Source organism: Salmo trutta, chromosome 18, assembly GCF_901001165.1.
Source record: "Salmo trutta chromosome 18, fSalTru1.1, whole genome shotgun sequence".
Lineage (NCBI taxonomy): Eukaryota > Metazoa > Chordata > Actinopteri > Salmoniformes > Salmonidae > Salmo > Salmo trutta.
In genome coordinates, this window is record NC_042974.1 from 55769301 (window position 1) to 55791800 (window position 22500).

A 22500-nucleotide genomic window follows, 5' to 3' on the forward strand; every position below is an offset into this window, starting at 1 on the left:
TATCTGATCTCAGTGTGTGAGTATCTGATCTCAGTGTCTGAGTGTGTGAGTATCTTAGTGTGTGAGTATCTTAGTGTGTGAGTATCTGATCTGAGTGTGTGAGTATCTGAGTGTGTGATTGTGTATCTGAGTGTGTGAGTGTGTGAGCGTGTGTGAATGTATGATGCTGATTATCTTGATTTGTGGTCTGAGTATCTTGTGTGTGTGAGGGTCTGAGTGGTGTTGAGTATCTGATCTGAGTGTGTGAGTGTGTGAGTGTCTGAGTGTGTGAGTGTCTGAGTGTGTGAGTATATGAGTATCTGAGTGTGTGAGTGTCTGAGTACCTGAGTGTGTGAGTGTCTGAGTGTGTGAGTGTCTGAGTGTGTGAGTATCTGAGTGTGTGAGTATCTGAGTGTGTGAGTATCTGAGTGTGTGAGTATATGAGTCTTTGATGTGTGTGAGTATCTGAGGTGTGCGGTATGAGTATGTGTGTGTGTGAGTGTCTGAGTGTGTGAGTATCTGAGTGTGTGAGTATATGAGTATGAGTGTGTGAGTGTCCGAGTGTGTGAGTATCTGAGTGTGTGGGTATCTGAGTGGGTGTGTATCTGAGTGTGTATCTGAGTGTGTGAGTATCTGAATGTGAGGGTATCTGAGTGTGTGAGTATCTGAGTGTGTGTGTATCTGAGTGTGTGTGTATCTGAGTGTGTGAGTATCTGAGTGTGTATCTGAGTGTGTGAGTATCTGATTGTGTGGGTGTCTGAGTGTGTGTGTATCTGAGTGTGTGTTTATCTGAGTGTGTGTGTGTGTATCTGAGTGTGTGAGTGTGTGAGTTCCTGAGTGTGTGAGTATCTGAGTGTGTGAGTATCTGAGTGTGTGAGTATCTGAGTGTGTGAGTATCTGAGTGTGTGTGTATCTGAGTGTGTGTGTATCTGAGTGTGTGAGTATCTGAGTGTGTGTGTATCTGAGTGTGTGTGTATCTGAGTGTGTGAGTATCTGACTGTCTGAGTATCTGAGTGTCAGAGTATATGAGTGTCTGAGTATCTGAGTGTGTGAGTATCTGAGTGTGTGTGTATCTGAGTGTGTGAGTATCTGAGTGTGTGTGTATCTGAGTGTGTGAGTATCTGAGTGTGTGAGTGTGTAAATGTATGAGTGACTGAGTATCTTGTGTCTGAGTATCTTGTGTGTGAGGGTCTGAGTTTGTGAGTATCTGATCTGAGTGTGTGAGTATCTGAGTGTGTGAGTGTCTGAGTGTGTGAGTGTCTGAGTGTGTGAGTATATGAGTATCTGAGTGTGTGAGTGTCTGAGTACCTGAGTGTGTGAGTGTCTGAGTGTGTGAGTATCTGAGTGTGTGAGTATCTGAGTATATGAGTATCTGAGTGTGTGAGTGTCTGAGAATTTTAGTGTGTGAGTGTGTGAGTGTCTGAGTGTGTGAGTATCTGAGTGTGTGAGTATATGAGTATCTGAGTGTGTGAGTATATGAGTATGAGTGTGTGAGTGTCTGAGTACCTGAGTGTGTGAGTGACTGAGTGTGTGAGTATCTGAGTGTGTGAGTATATGAGTGGGTGTGTATCTGAGTGTGTGTGTATCTGAGTGTGTGAGTATCTGAGTGTGTGTGAATCTGAGTGTGTGAGTATCTGAGTGTGTGAGTATCTGAGTGTGTGTGTATCTGAGTGTGTGTGTATCTGAGTGTGTGAGTATCTGAGTGTGTGAGTATCTGAGTGTCTGAGTATCTGAGTGTCTGAGTATCTGAGTGTGTGAGTGTGTGTGTGAGTATCTAAGTGTTAGTGTCTGAGTGTGAGTATCCAAGTGTCTGAGTGTCTGAGTGTGTGAGTGTGTGAGTGTGTGAGTATCTGATCTGAGTGTGTGAGTGTGTGAGTATCTGACCTGAGTGTGTGAGTATCTGATCTCAGTGTCTGAGTGTGTGAGTATCTTAGTGTGTGAGTATCTTAGTGTGTGAGTATCTGATCTGAGTGTGTGAGTATCTGAGTGTGTGAGTGTGTATCTGAGTGTGTGAGTGTGTGAGCGTGTAAATGTATGAGTGACTGAGTATCTTGTGTCTGAGTATCTTGAGTGTCAGTGTCTGAGTGTGTGAGTATCTGATCTGAGTGTGTGAGTATCTGAGTGTGTGAGTGTGTGAGTGTCTGAGTGTGTGAGTGTCTGAGTGTGTGAGTATATGAGTATCTGAGTGTGTGAGTGTCTGAGTACCTGAGTGTGTGAGTGTCTGAGTGTGTGGGTGTCTGAGTGTGTGAGTATCTGAGTGTGTGAGTATCTGAGTGTGTGAGTATCTGAGTGTGTGAGTATCTGAGTGTGTGAGTATCTGAGTATATGAGTATCTGAGTGTGTGAGTGTCTGAGTATCTGAGTGTGTGAGTGTCTGAGTGTCTGAGTGTGTGAGTATCTGAGTGTGTGAGTATATGAGTATCTGAGTGTGTGAGTATATGAGTATGAGTGTGTGAGTGTCTGAGTACCTGAGTGTGTGAGTGTCTGAGTGTGTGAGTATCTGAGTGTGTGAGTATATGAGTGGGTGTGTATCTGAGTGTGTGTGTATCTGAGTGTGTGAGTATCTGAGTGTGTGTGTATCTGAGTGTGTGAGTATCTGAGTGTGTGTGTATCTGAGTGTGTGAGTATCTGAGTGTGTGAGTATCTGAGTGTGTGTGTATCTGAGTGTGTGTGTATCTGAGTGTGTGAGTATCTGAGTGTGTGAGTATCTGAGTGTCTGAGTATCTGAGTGTCTGAGTATCTGAGTGTGTGAGTGTGTGTGTGAGTATCTAAGTGTTAGTGTCTGAGTGTGAGTATCCAAGTGTCTGAGTGTCTGAGTGTGTGAGTGTGTGAGTGTGTGAGTATCTGATCTGAGTGTGTGAGTGTGTGAGTATCTGATCTGAGTGTGTGAGTATCTGATCTGAGTGTGTGAGTATCTGATCTCAGTGTCTGAGTGTGTGAGTATCTTAGTGTGTGAGTATCTTAGTGTGTGAGTATCTGATCTGAGTGTGTGAGTATCTGAGTGTGTGAGTGTGTATCTGAGTGTGTGAGTGTGTGAGCGTGTAAATGTATGAGTGACTGAGTATCTTGTGTCTGAGTATCTTGAGTGTCAGTGTCTGAGTGTGTGAGTATCTGATCTGAGTGTGTGAGTATCTGAGTGTGTGAGTGTGTGAGTGTCTGAGTGTGTGAGTGTCTGAGTGTGTGAGTATATGAGTATCTGAGTGTGTGAGTGTCTGAGTACCTGAGTGTGTGAGTGTCTGAGTGTGTGAGTATCTGAGTGTGTGAGTATCTGAGTGTGTGAGTATCTGAGTGTGTGAGTATCTGAGTGTGTGAGTGTCTGAGTATCTGAGTGTGTGAGTATCTGAGTGTGTGTGTATCTGAGTGTGTGAGTATCTGAGTGTCTGAGTATCTGAGTGTCTGAGTATCTGAGTGTCTGAGTACCTGAGTGTGTGAGTGTCTGAGTGTGTGAGTATCTGAGTGTGTGAGTATATGAGTGGGTGTGTATCTGAGTGTGTGTGTGTATCTGAGTGTGTGAGTATCTGAGTGTGTGTGTATCTGAGTGTGTGAGTATCTGAGTGTGTGTGTATCTGGGTGTGTGAGTATCTGAGTGTGTGAGTATCTGAGTGTGTGAGTGTCTGAGTGTGTGTGTATCTGAGTGTGTGAGTATCTGAGTGTCTGAGTATCTGAGTGTGTGAGTATCTGAGTGTCTGAGTATCTGAGTGTGTGAGTATCTGAGTATGTGAGTATCTGAGTGTGTGTGTATCTGAGTGTGTGAGTATCTGAGTGTGTGTGTATCTGAGTGTGTGAGTATCTGAGTGTGTGTGTATCTGAGTGTGTGAGTATCTGAGTGTGTGAGTATCTGAGTGTGTGTGTATCTGAGTTTGTGAGTATCTGAGTGTCTGAGTATCTGAGTGTCTGAGTATCTGAGTGTGTGAGTGTGTGTGTGTGTGTGAGTATCTACGTGTTAGTGTCTGAGTGTGAGTATCCAAGTGTCTGAGTGTCTGAGTATCTGAGTGTGTGAGTGTGTGAGTGTGTGAGTATCTGATCTGAGTGTGTGAGTGTGTGAGTATCTGATCTGAGTGTGTGAGTATCTGATCTCAGTGTCTGAGTGTGTGAGTATCTTAGTGTGTGAGTATCTTAGTGTGTGAGTATCTGATCTGAGTGTGTGAGTATCTGAGTGTGTGATTGTGTATCTGAGTGTGTGAGTGTGTGAGCGTGTAAATGTATGAGTGACTGAGTATCTTGTGTCTGAGTATCTTGTGTGTGAGGGTCTGAGTGTGTGAGTATCTGATCTGAGTGTGTGAGTGTGTGAGTGTCTGAGTGTGTGAGTATATGAGTATCTGAGTGTGTGAGTATCTGAGTATATGAGTATCTGAGTGTGTGAGTATCTGAGTATATGAGTATCTGAGTGTGTGAGTGTCTGAGTATCTGAGTGTGTGAGTGTCTGAGTGTGTGAGTATCTGAGTGTGTGAGTATATGAGTATCTGAGTGTGTGAGTATATGAGTATGAGTGTGTGAGTGTCTGAGTACCTGAGTGTGTGAGTGTCTGAGTGTGTGTGTATTTGAGTGTGTGAGTATCTGAGTGTCTGAGTATCTGAGTGTCTGAGTATCTGAGTGTGTGAGTGTCTGAGTGTGTGAGTATCTGAGTGTGTGAGTATATGAGTATCTGAGTGTGTGAGTGTCTGAGTATCTGAGTGTGTGAGTATCTGAGTGTGTGTGTATCTGAGTGTGTGAGTATCTGAGTGTCTGAGTATCTGAGTGTCTGAGTATCTGAGTGTGTGAGTTTCTGAGTGTGTGAGTATCTGAGTGTGTGAGTATCTGAGTGTGTGAGTATCTGAGTGTGTGAGTATCTGAGTGTCTGAGTATCTGAGTGTGTGAGTATCTGAGTGTCTGAGTATCTGAGTGTGTGAGTATCTGAGTGTGTGAGTATCTGAGTCTGTGTGTATCTGAGTGTGTGAGTATCTGAGTGTGTGTGTATCTGAGTGTGTGAGTATCTGAGTGTGTGTGTATCTGAGTGTGTGAGTATCTGAGTGTGTGAGTATCTGAGTGTGTGAGTATCTGAGTGTGTGAGTATCTGAGTGTGTGTGTATCTGAGTGTGTGAGTATCTGAGTGTCTGAGTATCTGATTGTGTGAGTATCTGAGTGTCTGAGTATCTGAGTGTGTGAGTATCTGAGTATGTGAGTATCTGAGTGTGTGTGTATCTGAGTGTGTGAGTATCTGAGTGTGTGTTTATCTGAGTGTGTGAGTATCTGAGTGTGTGTGTATCTGAGTGTGTGAGTATCTGAGTGTGTGAGTATCTGAGTGTGTGTGTATCTGAGTGTGTGAGTATCTGAGTGTCTGAGTATCTGAGTGTCTGAGTATCTGAGTGTGTGAGTGTGTGTGTGTGAGTATCTAAGTGTTAGTGTCTGAGTGTGAGTATCCAAGTGTCTGAGTGTCTGAGTATCTGAGTGTGTGAGTGTGTGAGTGTGTGAGTATCTGATCTGAGTGTGTGAGTATCTGATCTCAGTGTGTGAGTATCTGATCTCAGTGTCTGAGTGTGTGAGTATCTTAGTGTGTGAGTATCTTAGTGTGTGAGTATCTGATCTGAGTGTGTGAGTATCTGAGTGTGTGAGTGTGTATCTGAGTGTGTGAGTGTGTGAGCGTGTAAATGTATGAGTGACTGAGTATCTTGTGTCTGAGTATCTTGTGTGTGAGGGTCTGAGTGTGTGAGTATCTGATCTGAGTGTGTGAGTGTGTGAGTGTCTGAGTGTGTGAGTGTCTGAGTGTGTGAGTATATGAGTATCTGAGTGTGTGAGTGTCTGAGTGTGTGAGTGTCTGAGTGTGTGAGTATCTGAGTGTGTGAGTATCTGAGTGTGTGAGTATCTGAGTGTGTGAGTATCTGAGTGTGTGAGTATCTGAGTATATGAGTATCTGAGTGTGTGAGTGTCTGAGTATCTGAGTGTGTGAGTGTCTGAGTGTGTGAGTATCTGAGTGTGTGAGTATATGAGTATCTGAGTGTGTGAGTATATGAGTATGAGTGTGTGAGTGTCTGAGTACCTGAGTGTGTGAGTGTCTGAGTGTGTGAGTATATGAGTATCTGAGTGTGTGAGTGTCTGAGTATCTGAGTGTGTGAGTATCTGAGTGTATGTGTATCTGAGTGTGTGAGTATCTGAGTGTCTGAGTATCTGAGTGTCTGAGTATCTGAGTGTGTGAGTATCTGAGTGTGTGAGTATCTGAGTGTGTGAGTATCTGAGTGTGTGTGTATCTGAGTGTGTGAGTATCTGAGTGTGTGAGTATCTGAGTGTGTGAGTATCTGAGTGTGTGAGTATCTGAGTGTGTGTGTATCTGAGTGTGTGAGTATCTGAGTGTGTGTGTATCTGAGTGTGTGAGTATCTGAGTGTGTGTGTATCTGAGTGTGTGAGTATCTGAGTGTGTGAGTATCTGAGTGTCTGAGTATCTGAGTGTGTGAGTATCTGAGTGTCTGAGTATCTGAGTGTGTGAGTATCTGAGTGTCTGAGTATCTGAGTGTGTGAGTATCTGAGTGTGTGAGTATCTGAGTCTGTGTGTATCTGAGTGTGTGAGTATCTGAGTGTGTGTGTATCTGAGTGTGTGAGTATCTGAGTGTGTGTGTATCTGAGTGTGTGAGTATCTGAGTGTGTGAGTATCTGAGTGTGTGAGTATCTGAGTGTGTGTGTATCTGAGTGTGTGAGTATCTGAGTGTCTGAGTATCTGAGTGTGTGAGTATCTGAGTGTCTGAGTATCTGAGTGTGTGAGTATCTGAGTGTGTGTGTATCTGAGTGTGTGAGTATCTGAGTGTGTGTTTATCTGAGTGTGTGAGTATCTGAGTGTGTGTGTGTATCTGAATGTGTGAGTATCTGAGTGTCTGAGTATCTGAGTGTCTGAGTATCTGAGTGTGTGAGTGTGTGTGTGTGTGAGTATCTAAGTGTTAGTGTCTGAGTGTCTGAGTATCTGAGTGTGTGAGTGTGTGAGTATCTGATCTGAGTGTGTGAGTGTGTGAGTATCTGATCTGAGTGTGTGAGTATCTGATCTCAGTGTGTGAGTATCTGATCTCAGTGTCTGAGTGTGTGAGTATCTTAGTGTGTGAGTATCTTAGTGTGTGAGTATCTGATCTGAGTGTGTGAGTATCTGAGTGTGTGATTGTGTATCTGAGTGTGTAAGTGTGTGAGCGAGTAAATGTATGAGTGACTGATTATCTTGTGTCTGAGTATCTTGTGTGTGAGGGTCTGAGTGTGTGAGTATCTGATCTGAGTGTGTGAGTGTGTGAGTGTCTGAGTGTGTGAGTGTCTGAGTGTGTGAGTATATGAGTATCTGAGTGTGTGAGTGTCTGAGCACCTGAGTGTGTGAGTGTCTGAGTGTGTGAGTGTCTGAGTGTGTGAGTATCTGAGTGTGTGAGTATCTGAGTGTCTGAGTATCTGAGTGTGTGAGTATCTGAGTGTTTGAGTATATGAGTATCTGAGTGTGTGAGTATCTGAGTGTGTGAGTATATGAGTATGAGTGTGTGAGTGTCTGAGTGTGTGAGTATCTGAGTGTGTGAGTATATGAGTATCTGAGTGTGTGAGTGTCTGAGTGTCCGAGTGTGTGAGTATCTGAGTGTGTGGGTATCTGAGTGGGTGTGTATCTGAGTGTGTATCTGAGTGTGTGAGTATCTGAATGTGAGGGTATCTGAGTGTGTGAGTATCTGAGTGTGTGTGTATCTGAGTGTGTGTGTATCTGAGTGTGAGTATCTGAGTGTGTATCTGAGTGTGTGAGTATCTGATTGTGTGGGTGTCTGAGTGTGTGTGTATCTGAGCGTGTGTTTATCTGAGTGTGTGTGTATCTGAGTGTGTGAGTATCTGAGTGTGTGAGTATCTGAGTGTCTGAGTATCTGAGTGTGTGAGTATCTGAGTGTCTGAGTATCTGAGTGTGTGAGTATCTGAGTGTCTGAGTATCTGAGTGTGTGAGTATCTGAGTGTGTGAGTATCTGAGTGTGTGTGTATCTGAGTGTGTGAGTATCTGAGTGTGTGTGTATCTGAGTGTGTGAGTATCTGAGTGTGTGTGTATCTGAGTGTGTGAGTATCTGAGTGTGTGAGTATCTGAGTGTGTGAGTATCTGAGTGTGTGTGTATCTGAGTGTGTGAGTATCTGAGTGTCTGAGTATCTGAGTGTGTGAGTATCTGAGTGTGTGAGTATCTGAGTGTGTGAGTATCTGAGTGTGTGTGTATCTGAGTGTGTGAGTATCTGAGTGTGTGTGTATCTGAGTGTGTGAGTATCTGAGTGTGTGTGTGTATCTGAGTGTGTGAGTATCTGAGTGTCTGAGTATCTGAGTGTCTGAGTATCTGAGTGTGTGAGTGTGTGTGTGTGTGAGTATCTAAGTGTTAGTGTCTGAGTGTGAGTATCCAAGTGTCTGAGTGTCTGAGTATCTGAGTGTGTGAGTGTGTGAGTATCTGATCTGAGTGTGTGAGTGTGTGAGTATCTGATCTGAGTGTGTGAGTATCTGATCTCAGTGTGTGAGTATCTGATCTCAGTGTCTGAGTGTGTGAGTATCTTAGTGTGTGAGTATCTTAGTGTGTGAGTATCTGATCTGAGTGTGTGAGTATCTGAGTGTGTGAGTGTGTATCTGAGTGTGTGAGTGTGTGAGCGTGTAAATGTATGAGTGACTGAGTATCTTGTGTCTGAGTATCTTGTGTGTGAGGGTCTGAGTGTGTGAGTATCTGATCTGAGTGTGTGAGTGTGTGAGTGTCTGAGTGTGTGAGTGTCTGAGTGTGTGAGTATCTGATCTGAGTGTGTGAGTGTCTGAGTACCTGAGTGTGTGAGTGTCTGAGTGTGTGAGTGTCTGAGTGTGTGAGTATCTGAGTGTGTGAGTATCTGAGTGTGTGAGTATCTGAGTGTGTGAGTATCTGAGTGTGTGAGTATATGAGTATCTGAGTGTGTGAGTATCTGAGTGTGTGAGTATATGAGTATGAGTGTGTGAAATGTCTGAGTGTGTGAGTATCTGAGTGTGTGAGTATATGAGTATCTGAGTGTGTGAGTGTCTGAGTGTCCGAGTGTGTGAGTATCTGAGTGTGTGGGTATCTGAGTGGGTGTGTATCTGAGTGTGTATCTGAGTGTGTGAGTATCTGAATGTGAGGGTATCTGAGTGTGTGAGTATCTGAGTGTGTGTGTATCTGAGTGTGTGTGTATCTGAGTGTGAGTATCTGAGTGTGTATCTGAGTGTGTGAGTATCTGAGTGTGTGGGTATCTGAGTGTGTGTGTATCTGAGTGTGTGTTTATCTGAGTGTGTGTGTGTGTATCTGAGTGTGTGAGTGTGTGAGTATCTGAGTGTGTGAGTATCTGAGTGTGTGAGTATCTGAGTGTGTGAGTATCTGAGTGTGTGAGTGTCTGAGTATCTGAGTGTGTGTGTATCTGAGTGTGTGTGTATCTGAGTGTGTGAGTATCTGAGTGTGTGTGTATCTGAGTGTGTGTGTATCTGAGTGTGTGAGTATCTGAGTGTCTGAGTATCTGAGTGTCTGAGTATCTGAGTATCTGAGTGTGTGAGTATCTGAGTGTGTGTGTATCTGAGTGTGTGAGTATCTGAGTGTGTGTGTATCTGAGTGTGTGAGTATCTGAGTGTGTGAGTGTCTGAGTGTGTGAGTATCTGAGTGTGTGAGTATCTGAGTGTGTGTGTATCTGAGTGTGTGAGTATCTGAGTGTGTGAGTATCTGAGTGTGTGAGTATCTGAGTGTGTGTGTATCTGAGTGTCTGAGTACCTGAGTGTGTGAGTATCTGAGTGTGTGAGTATCTGAGTGTGTGAGTATATGAGTATGAGTGTGTGAGTGTCTGAGTGTGTGAGTATCTGAGTGTGTGAGTATATGAGTATCTGAGTGTGTGAGTGTCTGAGTGTCCGAGTGTGTGAGTATCTGAGTGTGTGGGTATCTGAGTGGGTGTGTATCTGAGTGTGTATCTGAGTGTGTGAGTATCTGAATGTGAGGGTATCTGAGTGTGTGAGTATCTGAGTGTGTGTGTATCTGAGTGTGTGTGTATCTGAGTGTGAGTATCTGAGTGTGTATCTGAGTGTGTGAGTATCTGATTGTGTGGGTGTCTGAGTGTGTGTGTATCTGAGTGTGTGTTTATCTGAGTGTGTGTGTATCTGAGTGTGTGAGTATCTGAGTGTGTGAGTATCTGAGTGTCTGAGTATCTGAGTGTGTGAGTATCTGAGTGTCTGAGTATCTGAGTGTGTGAGTATCTGAGTGTCTGAGTATCTGAGTGTGTGAGTATCTGAGTGTGTGAGTATCTGAGTGTGTGTGTATCTGAGTGTGTGAGTATCTGAGTGTGTGTGTATCTGAGTGTGTGAGTATCTGAGTGTGTGTGTATCTGAGTGTGTGAGTATCTGAGTGTGTGAGTATCTGAGTGTGTGAGTATCTGAGTGTGTGTGTATCTGAGTGTGTGAGTATCTGAGTGTCTGAGTATCTGAGTGTGTGAGTATCTGAGTGTCTGAGTATCTGAGTGTGTGAGTATCTGAGTGTGTGTGTATCTGAGTGTGTGAGTATCTGAGTGTGTGTGTATCTGAGTGTGTGAGTATCTGAGTGTGTGTGTGTATCTGAATGTGTGAGTATCTGAGTGTCTGAGTATCTGAGTGTCTGAGTATCTGAGTGTGTGAGTGTGTGTGTGTGTGAGTATCTAAGTGTTAGTGTCTGAGTGTGAGTATCCAAGTGTCTGAGTGTCTGAGTATCTGAGTGTGTGAGTGTGTGAGTATCTGATCTGAGTGTGTGAGTGTGTGAGTATCTGATCTGAGTGTGTGAGTATCTGATCTCAGTGTGTGAGTATCTGATCTCAGTGTCTGAGTGTGTGAGTATCTTAGTGTGTGAGTATCTTAGTGTGTGAGTATCTGATCTGAGTGTGTGAGTATCTGAGTGTGTGAGTGTGTATCTGAGTGTGTGAGTGTGTGAGCGTGTAAATGTATGAGTGACTGAGTATCTTGTGTCTGAGTATCTTGTGTGTGAGGGTCTGAGTGTGTGAGTATCTGATCTGAGTGTGTGAGTGTGTGAGTGTCTGAGTGTGTGAGTGTCTGAGTGTGTGAGTATCTGATCTGAGTGTGTGAGTGTCTGAGTACCTGAGTGTGTGAGTGTCTGAGTGTGTGAGTGTCTGAGTGTGTGAGTATCTGAGTGTGTGAGTATCTGAGTGTGTGAGTATCTGAGTGTGTGAGTATCTGAGTGTGTGAGTATATGAGTATCTGAGTGTGTGAGTATCTGAGTGTGTGAGTATATGAGTATGAGTGTGTGAGTGTCTGAGTGTGTGAGTATCTGAGTGTGTGAGTATATGAGTATCTGAGTGTGTGAGTGTCTGAGTGTCCGAGTGTGTGAGTATCTGAGTGTGTGGGTATCTGAGTGGGTGTGTATCTGAGTGTGTATCTGAGTGTGTGAGTATCTGAATGTGAGGGTATCTGAGTGTGTGAGTATCTGAGTGTGTGTGTATCTGAGTGTGTGTGTATCTGAGTGTGAGTATCTGAGTGTGTATCTGAGTGTGTGAGTATCTGAGTGTGTGGGTATCTGAGTGTGTGTGTATCTGAGTGTGTGTTTATCTGAGTGTGTGTGTGTGTATCTGAGTGTGTGAGTGTGTGAGTATCTGAGTGTGTGAGTATCTGAGTGTGTGAGTATCTGAGTGTGTGAGTATCTGAGTGTGTGAGTGTCTGAGTATCTGAGTGTGTGTGTATCTGAGTGTGTGTGTATCTGAGTGTGTGAGTATCTGAGTGTGTGTGTATCTGAGTGTGTGTGTATCTGAGTGTGTGAGTATCTGAGTGTCTGAGTATCTGAGTGTCAGAGTATCTGAGTATCTGAGTGTGTGAGTATCTGAGTGTGTGTGTATCTGAGTGTGTGAGTATCTGAGTGTGTGTGTATCTGAGTGTGTGAGTATCTGAGTGTGTGAGTGTCTGAGTGTGTGAGTATCTGAGTGTGTGAGTATCTGAGTGTGTGTGTATCTGAGTGTGTGAGTATCTGAGTGTGTGAGTATCTGAGTGTGTGAGTATCTGAGTGTGTGTGTATCTGAGTGTCTGAGTACCTGAGTGTGTGAGTATCTGAGTGTGTGAGTATCTGAGTGTGTGAGTATCTGAGTGTCAGGGGAAGACAAAGTGTTGAGATGTGTGCTTGATCTGCCGTGTTTACACATTTAGACTTCCTTCACCTGTTTTTATTCACAGGATTCATCCATCAACTGCTGCCTTAAAAAACGTTGCTCGTTTTTGGCGTGATGTCGTGACAGAGTAACAGTGCGTGTCCAGCCTGTGCTAATGAAGAAATGAGAAGCGTCATTGTATGTTCCAAAAGCGTGCTTTCATACATTTTCGTAAGGTGGTCCCAGGAATTGAACCAACTAACTTGGTGTTGCAAGCACCATTCTCTCTCCCGCTCTGTTGCACTCTTCTCTAATGAACCCAGTGTGAGCCAGCAGAGCAGGGTTTTATTACGCCCTTCTAATGTAATGTAGTCTCTGAGGAGAACGTCACAATGGCACACTGAATGTCACACCACCACCACCACATCCCTCTGAGCTCAGCTCATTTGTGTCTGTCCTCAGGCCAGATACATTTCAATGCCGTTTTTAGAAGGATGGTTTTGTACCTTTCTAAATTGGAATAAACTCTGAGTCCCCTCCAACCCTGTCGACCACACTTCCTCCAACCCCCCTCGTTTGTTGGACCTCTCATGATTTGAATTAGCATTTGTAGGATCATCGAGACATTTGCCACCATGGTTTGTGACAGATTTCACAGGTTCCGTTTGACTGCTGCTGCCTTGGGGGAGGAGACAGAGCAGGGCAGCATTCAGTCAGACCATCTGTTGACTCTCTGTGACTGGCTGGAGCTACTTAGCACATACTTAAAGGTCCAATGCAGCCGTTTTTATCTCAATATCAGATCATTTCTGGGTAACAATGAAGTACCTTACTGTATTTGTTTTCAATTCAAATTGTCAAAAATAAACAAAAATAGCTTCTTAGCAAAGGGGAATTTCTCAAACAAGAATTTAGCTAGGACTGTCTGAGAGTGGTCTGAGATGGGAGGAGAAAACAGAAAATGTGCTTTTATTGGCAGAGGTTTGGAACTCTTTCTCATTGGTCTATTAACTAATTTACCACATGATGATGTCACCAGGCAGGCCAAGACTCCATCCCACCAAAACATGCAGAAATTGCTGGCGGCCTTTTCAAACAGCTCTTACACTAAAAGGGCATTATCATATGTTTCACACTTTCACATTATTATTCCAACCTCATAGTGTGGAAAATATATAAAACAGGCAAATCACGTTTTTCATTGCACTGGGCCTTTAAGAGGGGAGAGAGAGTGTGTGCGCATGTGTCTGTGTGCATGAGAGAGAGTCCTTCAGGGACCACTGCCATTTCTGCCACTGCTCTCTGAAGCCCAAGGGACTGTGATGTCTGGGGATTGGAATGTGATATCACCATAAGGCTCTCTAGGCATCAGCAGACTGAAAATGTACTATTTACATTAGCTATTATGGAAAATTGTTTTGTGAGAAGAACTAAACTACCCCGTACTTTTCAAATGTGCATATTTCTATGTGGGATGATTTTTGTTTTGAATGAAGACTGAGTGTACTGTATGCTCAGTGGTATTCATACATTGAGTATGTTTTGAATGGACTCTTACTTTTACAGTGGTTTACTGTAATGCCATTAGTTAGATAACATCTAAGAAAACGGTCCATTAAATGTCCATTACATTTTCATAAAAAGGACATTTTCTTTTGGCACTCAGGCTTGAATAGAAGCAGAGGACAATTGGATGGAATAATAGTGTTTACACATAGATAGACTGAAAGGGCAGAGAGTGGATGGGTGAAGGGGTGGAGGGGGGTGTATTAACATAACGATACATCCTTAAAAAGCATGGAGGCAATTTACATCAGGGCTGGAAGGGCAGAGCAGAGCCAGGCAGTCTTCTGAGGCCTAAAGCACTTAGAATCCATTATGCTCTTCAACAGCCTATTAATAAAGGAGAGAGTGGTAGAGGGATGTATATAGGACATTCTAAATGTATGGGACATCTATACAGCTATAAATGATTGTTCTGTATGATAATCATTCTAGAATGAGTTCTTTACAAAACCATGGTGTGGTAGTTGTGAAAAGACTGTGGATTGTGGAAGTGGGTGAGAGATACGTATGGGAGGTATCTGTATTTATTATGGATCGCCAAAGCAGCAGCTACTCTTCCTGTGGTCCAGCAAAATGAAGGCAGTTTATACAATTTAAAAACATTACAATACATTCACAACAGATTTCACAACACACGACTGAACAGTAGTCAAGGTGCGACAAAACCAGGGCCTGTAGGACATGCCTTGTTGAATGTACTGTTAAGAAGGCAGAGCAGCTCTTTATTATGGACAGACTTCTCCCCATCTTAGCTACTGTTGTATCAATATGTTTTGATGACAGTTCGCAATCCAGGGTTACACCAAGCAGTTTAATCACCTCAACTTGCTCAGTTTCCACATCATTCATTACAAGATTTAGGTGAGGTTTAGGGTTTAGTGAATGATTTGTCCGAAATACAATACTTTTACTTTTTGAAATATTTCGGATGAACTTATTCTTTGCCACCCATTCTGAAACTAACTGCAGCTCTTTGTTACGTTTTGCAGTCATTTCAGTTGCTGTAATAACTGACGTGTACAGTGTTGAGTCATCCGCATACATAGAGACACTTTACTTAAAGCCAGTGGCATGCCATTAGTAAAGAATTAAAAAAGTAAGGGCCCTAGAAAGCTGCACTGGGGAATTCCTGATTCTACCTAGATTATGTTGGATAGGCTTCCATTAAAGAACACCCTCTGTGTTCTGTTAGACAGGTAACTCTTTATTCACAATATAGCAGGGGGTGTAAAGCAGCAGACTATGATCGATAATGTCAAAAGCCGCACTGAAGTCTAACAAAACAGACCCCACAATGTTTTTATCATCAATTTCTCTCCGCCAATCATCAGTCATTTGTGTACGTGCTGTGCTTGTTGAATGGGGCGGCAGGTAGCCTAGTGGTTAGAGCGTTGGAATAGTAACCGGAAGGTTGCAAGATTGAATCCCCGAGCTGACAAGGTAAAAATCTGTTGTTCTGCCACTGAACAAGGCAGTTAACCCACTGTTCCTAGGTGTCATTGAAAATAAGAATGTGTTCTTAACTGACTTGCCTGGTTAAATAAAAAAGCAAAAACATTTAAATGTCCTTCCATATAAGCATGCTGAAAGTCTGTTGTCAATTTGTTTACTTTAAAATTGTCATGAATTGACGCTGGAGAGACGAAGCGGGCACGGGGAGGAAAACATTTAATAAAGACGGACATAGAACGAGACAGGAACAGCATCAGCAAACTAATATTAAAGCCAAAAATAATACAATGCAGCAGCGGGGAACAGAGCTGGGGAACTGACAAATATAGGGGTGGAAATGAACAGGTGATAAGTGAGTCCAGGTGAGTCCAATAACGCTGATGCGCGTGACGAGGGAAGGCAGGTGTGCGTGATGGACGGCAGGAGTGCGTGATGCAGGGCAACCTAGCGCCCTCAAGCGCCAGGGGGAGGGAAGAGCGGGAGCAGACGTGACGGTACCTCCCCCTCTTGGGGCGCCACCCGGTGTCTCACCTGGGCGAACCGTCTGAGACATGGGCGCAGGGGAAGCCGGGTGGGGCGTGGAAGCCCGACGAACCGGCAGGAGCGTGAGAGCCTGACGAGCCGGCTGAGACATGGAAGCCCGAGGAGCCGGCTGAGACAAGACTCCTGTCGATCCCGCTGCAGAGTAGGAGCCCGAAGATCCGGTGGAGTGTGACGTAGGATGGGAAGCCGCCAAGCCAACCGAGGCAAGGAAACCTCTTGAGCCAGCCAGGGCGTGAAAGCCCGACGGCTGGCTTAGGCACCCCGGTTCCAATCTCCGTTCAGTCAGTCATGCTTCCAGCTATTTGTTGTTATTTAAGATCCTGTATCCTGCTGTGCCTGTTTCTTTGCCTGATGCTGTTTCTCCTCTCACTGCAGTGTTGCTGCTCTGACTCTGACTCCTGTCTCCTGTTCCACATCTCACCACCTGCTACCCTGTTCTGGATTCCCCTCCGGACCTGTTTACCCTGTCCCAACCCAGTTCACTCCAACCTCAGCTTCCACATCTGGTTTCCTACAACTCATTCAAGCTTCCCTGGATCTGCACTTCATCTCTCCCTGTGTTACAATAAATATCATGCTTCATTCAACCCCGTTTCCTGGTCTGAGTCTGCTCTTGGGTTCCCCAGTGCTGCTCCGCTTAACAAAAATAGCATTGCATCTGGTCAAACACCATTTTTCCCGAAAGTTTACTAAGGGTTGGTAACAGGCTGATTGGTCAACTATTTGAGCCAGTAAAGGGGTCTTTACTATTCTTAGGTAGGGGAACTTTTTCTGACTTTTTTCCCCCTCCAGTCCTGAGGGCACACACTTTCTAGTAAACTTAAATTGAAGATATGGCAAATAGGAGTGGCAATATTGTCCGCTATTATCCTCAGCAATTTTTCATCCAAGTTGTCAGACCCCGGTGGCTTGTCAATGTTGATAGACAACAATACGTTTTTCACCTCTTCCATACTCACTTCACAGAATTCAAAATTTAAATGCTTGTCTTTCATAATTTGGTCAGATATACTTGGATCTGTAGTGCCAGTGTTTGTTGCTGGCATGTCATGCCTAAGTTTGCTAATCTTGCCGATGAAAAAATCCTTAGTTGGCTATATCAGTGGGTTTTGTGATGAATGAGCCATTGGATTCAATGAATGATGGAGCGGAGTTTGCCTTTTTGCCCCAAAATGTCATTTAAGGTGCTCCAAAGCGTTGTACTATCATTCATGATTGTTTCAAACTGTTGTTTCCTCATCTTTTTATTTAGCTTAGTCACATGATTTCTCAATTTGCAGTACGTTTGCCAATCGGTTGTGCTGCCATACTTATTTGCCATTTATTTTGCCTCATCCCTCTCAACCATACAATTTTTCAATTCCTCATCAATCCAAGGGGATTTAACAGTTTTTACAGTCATTTACTTAATGGGTGCGTGCTTATTAATAACTGGGATAAGCGATTTCATAAATGTGTCAAGTGCAGCATCTGGTTTCTTCTCATTAAACACCACAGACCAACAAATATTCTTTACACCAACAACATAGAAATCACTACAAAACTTCTTGCATGACCTCTTATACACCCTATTAGGCCCAGTCTTTGGAACTTTGGTTTTCCTAGATATGGCTACTGTATTGTGATCACTACATCTGATGGATTTGGATACTGCTTTTCAGCAAATGTCTGCAGCATTAGTAAACATGTGATCAATACATGTTGATGATTTAATTCCTGTGTTGTTTGTAACTACCCTGGTAGGTTGACTGATAGCCTGTAACCTGGTTCAGGTTATCAGGAAAAGGTAAGACCCAGATGCAGACATGTCGAATTGACAATGGTTTAATATTCCAACAGGGGCAGGCAATAGGCAGGTCAAGGCAGGCAGGGGTCAGTAACCAGAGGTGGGGCAACAGTACCGAACGGCAGGCAGGCTCAGGGTAGGCAGAGGTCAACAATCCAGAGATGGGGCAAAGGTACAGGTCAGCAGGCAGAGTGGTCAGGTAGGCGGGCTCAGAGTCAGGACAGGCAAGCGTCAAAACCAGGAGGGTGAGAAAAAGGAGAGACTAGGAAAAGCAGGAGCTGAGAACAAAAACGCTGATTGACTTGACAAACAAGACGAACTGGCAATGGACAAACAGAGAACACAAGTATAAATACACGGGGGATAATGGGGAAGATGGGCGACACCTGGAGGGGGGTGGAGACTATCACAAGTACAGGTGAAACAGATCAGGGTGTGACACATGCACTAGTTACATTTTGAAGCTTTCTATTGAGTGGGCAGCCAGATGAAAGCCAGTCAATATTTACTATAGTATATCCCAAAAATACTATAGTAAACTGTAAATAGGAGTCCAATGGTGCTGTATACACACACACACACACACACACACACACACACACACACACACACACACACACACACACACACACACACACACACACACACACACACACACACACACACACACACACACACACACACACACACACACACACACACACACACACACACACACACACACACACACACACACACACACACACACACACACACACACACACACAGCCAGCTGGGTGGACTGTAGTGGTTCTGTTCATTGTGAAACAAATCACTGTGTATTGTTTTGTTGAGTTGATAGTGCTGATTTCAATCTGGGCCTGGCCAGAGACAATGGGCCGCTATTAAAAATTAATTGACCCGCTGTTCACCAGAAAAGTCTGATTTGTCCTCTTTCTTGCCAGTTTAGCACCTTCCTTTATGACATTTCTCTCAGATAAGATCTATTTTCTGAGGATGTAAGCACAAGGTTAATTGTCTGGCCCTGTATGTGTTTGGGGCATACAGAGGGCCTCATTACCCATTGAATATTGAGTAAACGTGTGCGTTTTGTTAAGACCACACACTATAGGAGGTAGTAGGGGCGTTGGGAAATACTAAAAGTACTGTCTGGGTGTTCTGTAGTGAGATGTACTCCCTGGGCGATGATGAGTTCTATCACCATGCCTCTCGCCTCTACAGATTCTGTCTTCTACCACCGGTCTCTATTATTTACCACAGCCAGACACACACGCATGCACACACACAAACATACACACGTGCAAGCACAACCACAGAGACACACACACACCCACTCTGCCTTCCACGCAGCAGACAGCCTGTCATATTTACGACAGCCCCTCTGACAAACAGGACAAGGCTGTTTTCACAACCAACCTGCTGCATTTTACTTTTATGGGTGAAGGGATAAAGTGTGCGAGAGAGAAGAGGAGAGCTGACAGAGAGAGAGAGGAGAGGAGAGAGAGAAGAGGAGAGCTGACAGAGAGAGAGAGGAGAGAGAGAAAAGGAAAGCTGACAGAGAGAGAGAGAGGAGAGGAGAGGAGAGCTGTGACAGAGAGAGGAGAGGAGAGAGAGAGAAGAGGAGAGCTGTGACAGAGAGAGAGAGGAGAGAGAGAAGAGGAGAGAGAAGAAGAGAGAGAGCTGACAGGGAGAGGAAAGGAGAGGAGAGCTGGGACAGAGAGAAAGAGAGAGGAGAGGAAAGAGAGAGAGGAGAGCTGACAGAGAGAAAGGAGAGCTATGGGAGAGAGAGAGAGAGAGAAGAGGAAAGAGAGAAGAGAAGAGGAGAGCTGACAGGGAGAGAGAGAGGAGAGGAGAGCTGTGACAGAGAGAGAGAGATATGAGAGGAAAGAGAGAAGAGAAGAACGGTGACAGAGAGAGGGAGGGGAGGAGAGGAGATACAGTGGGGGAAAAAGTATTTGATCCCCTGCTGATTTTGTACGTTTGCCCACTTACAAAGAAATGATCAGTCTATAATTTTAATGGTAGGTTTATATGAGAGACAGAATGAGAGAGAGAATATATATATGAGAGACAGAATAACAACAAAAAGTCCAGAAAAACGCATGTCAAAAATGTTATAAATTGATTTGCATTTTAATGAGGGAAATAAGTATTTGACCCCTCTGCAAAACATGACTCAGTACTTGGTGGCAAAACCCTTGTTGGCAATCACAGAGGTCAGACGTTTCTTGTAGTTGGCCACCAGGTTTGCACACATCTCAGGAGGGATTTTGTCCCACTCATCTTTGCAGATCTTCTCCAAGTCATTAAGGTTTCGAGGCTGACGTTTGGCAACTCGAACCTTCAGCTCCCTCCACAGATTTTCTATGGGATTAAGGTCTGGAGACTGGCTAGGCCACTCCAGGACCTTAATGTGCTTCTTCTTGAGCCACTCCTTTGTTGCCTTGGCTGTGTGTTTTGGGTCATTCTCATGCTGGAATACCCATCCACGACCCATTTTCAATGCCCTGGCTGAGGGAAGGAGATTCTCACCCAAGATTTGACAGTACATGGCCCCGTCAAATGATGCGGTGAAGTTGTCCTGTCCCCTTAGCAGAAAAACACCCCCAAAGCATAATGTTTCCACCTCCATGTTTGACGGTGGAGATGGTGTTCTTGGGGTCATAGGCAGCATTCCTCCTCCTCCAAACACGGCGTGTTGAGTTGATGCCAAAGAGCTCCATTTTGGTCTCATCTGACCACAACACTTTCACCAGTTGTCCTCTGAATCATTCAGATGTTCATTGGCAAACTTCAGACGGGCATGTATATGCATTCTTCAGCAGGGGGACCTTGCAGGCGCTGCAGGATTTCAGTCCTTCACGGCGTAATGTGATACCAATTGTTTTCTTGGTGACTATGGTCCCAGCTGCCTTGAGATCATTGACAAGATCCTCCCGTGTAGTTCAGGGCTGATTCCTCACCGTTCTCATGATCATTGCAACCCCACGAGGTGAGATCTTGCATGGAGCCCCAGGCCGAGGGACATTGACAGTTCTTTTGTGTTTCTTCCATTTGCGAATAATCGCACCAAATGTTGTCACCTTCTCACCAAGCTGCTTGGCGATGGTCTTGTAACCCATTCCAGCCTTGTGTAGGTCTACAATCTTGTCCCTGACATCCTTGGAGAGCTCTTTGGTCTTGGCCATGGTGGAGAGTTTGGAATCTGATTGATTGATTGCTTCTGTGGACAGGTGTCTTTTATACAGGTAACAAGCTGCGGTTAGGAGCACTCCCTAGTGTGCTCCTAATCTCAGCTCGTTACCTGTATAAAAGACACCTGGGAGCCAGAAATCTTTCTGATTGAGAGGGGGTCAAAGACTTATTTCCCTCTTTAAAATGCAAATCAATTTATATCATTTTTGACATGCGTTTTTCTCATTATTTTTGTTGTTATTCTGTCTCTCACTGTTCAAATAAACCTACCATTAAAATTATAGACTGATCATTTCTTTGTCAGTGGGCAAACATACAAAATCAGCAGGGGATCAAATACTTTTTTCCCCCACTGTAGGAGAGGAGAGGAAAGCTTCAACAGAGAGCATGAGAACCCACATGAAGAAATACTATAGTGTATACTGTGGTAGGAATTCACTGTAGTGTTGTTGTGGACTTTATTGTAGTATTCCCTGTAGTTTATTGTAGTATACTGTAGTATTTACAGTTTACTATAGTAGAAATACTGTAGTAGAAAAAATAGTAGTATATATTATAGTAATTACTGTTGTGCTTTAGCAGACGTTACTGTAGTATTTACTAGTGTTTTTGTTTTATTATCTTTTACATAAAAGTGGGATATTTCTCCTTGAGGAAACCTACTGTTTTAGTGTTTAGGGATAAGTTTAGGCATTTACTCCAAATTCTTAAGGTTAGGCATTAACTGAGCTTCCCTGTGGCTCAGTTGGTAGAGCATGGTGTTTGCAATGCCAGCATGTTGTATGCAACGCCAGGGTTGTGGGTTCGATTCCCACGGGGGGCCTGTACAAAAAATAATGCATTAAATGTATGCATTCACTACTGTAAGTCGCTCTGGATAAGAGCGTCTGCTAAATGACTAAAATTTAAAAAATGATTAAATGTAACTCTGAATGGTAAGGGTTAAGTTTTGGGATAGGCTTAAAATATAAAAACAGCTTTCTATCGCTGGATTCAAACTCACAACCTTTGGAATCAGATGCTTATGCCCATCCACCATCCCTGTTTCCTCTAATGGCTGGATTCCACATCATGTCCTGACATCCTCGGACATGGATGGACATCAAATACTGACTTGTATAACGGGTGACCTGGCTGGGGGAATGGACAGCGTATATTCATTTTAAATACTTCAGTATTTACTAAAGTTGCGGACTGTGGTGTTTTTGAGGACATTTCTGAAGTATTTACTGAAGTGATTTTTGTGTGGATAATTCTGTAATATTTACTACAGTATTCTACACTAAATACTTATGATCGAGGGATACTACAGTGTGTAGTATAATATTCTACAGTATACTAAAGAATTCTATATTAAGTACTGTAGTATTCTCTAGTAAACTGTAGTATTTTTTTCATTACATTTTACATTTTTTACATTTTAGTCATTTAGCAGACGCTCTTATCCAGAGCAACTTACAGTAGTGAATGCATACATTTCATACATTTTTTTTCCCATACTGGTCCCCCGTGGGAATCAAACCCACAACCCTGGCGTTGCACCATGCTCTACCAACTGAGCCACACGGGACCTTTTCATGTGGGAAAGGTGCCCTTCAACCTAACACAAGCCTAATTCAAGGTCCATGTAGGTCCAATTTACTACATTCACAGTCATACCACTTCCCTCTTTCACATTGTCATTGAGAGGCTTTTTATATGATATTGATATAGATGTTCAACCTTTTATCCAAGGTAGCTCTTGGCCTGCTCTGCTGTCATGTTTGAGTCAGTCTTAACATCTTGTTACATAGGCATTCTCCTGTAATATCCATTCTCCTGCATTATTTTTATGTGGCAATGATAGGAAAGAGGAGAGGAGAGGAGAGGAGAGGAGAGGAGAGGAGAGGAGAGGAGAGGAGAAAAAAGAGGAGAGGAGAGGTGTGCTGTGACAGA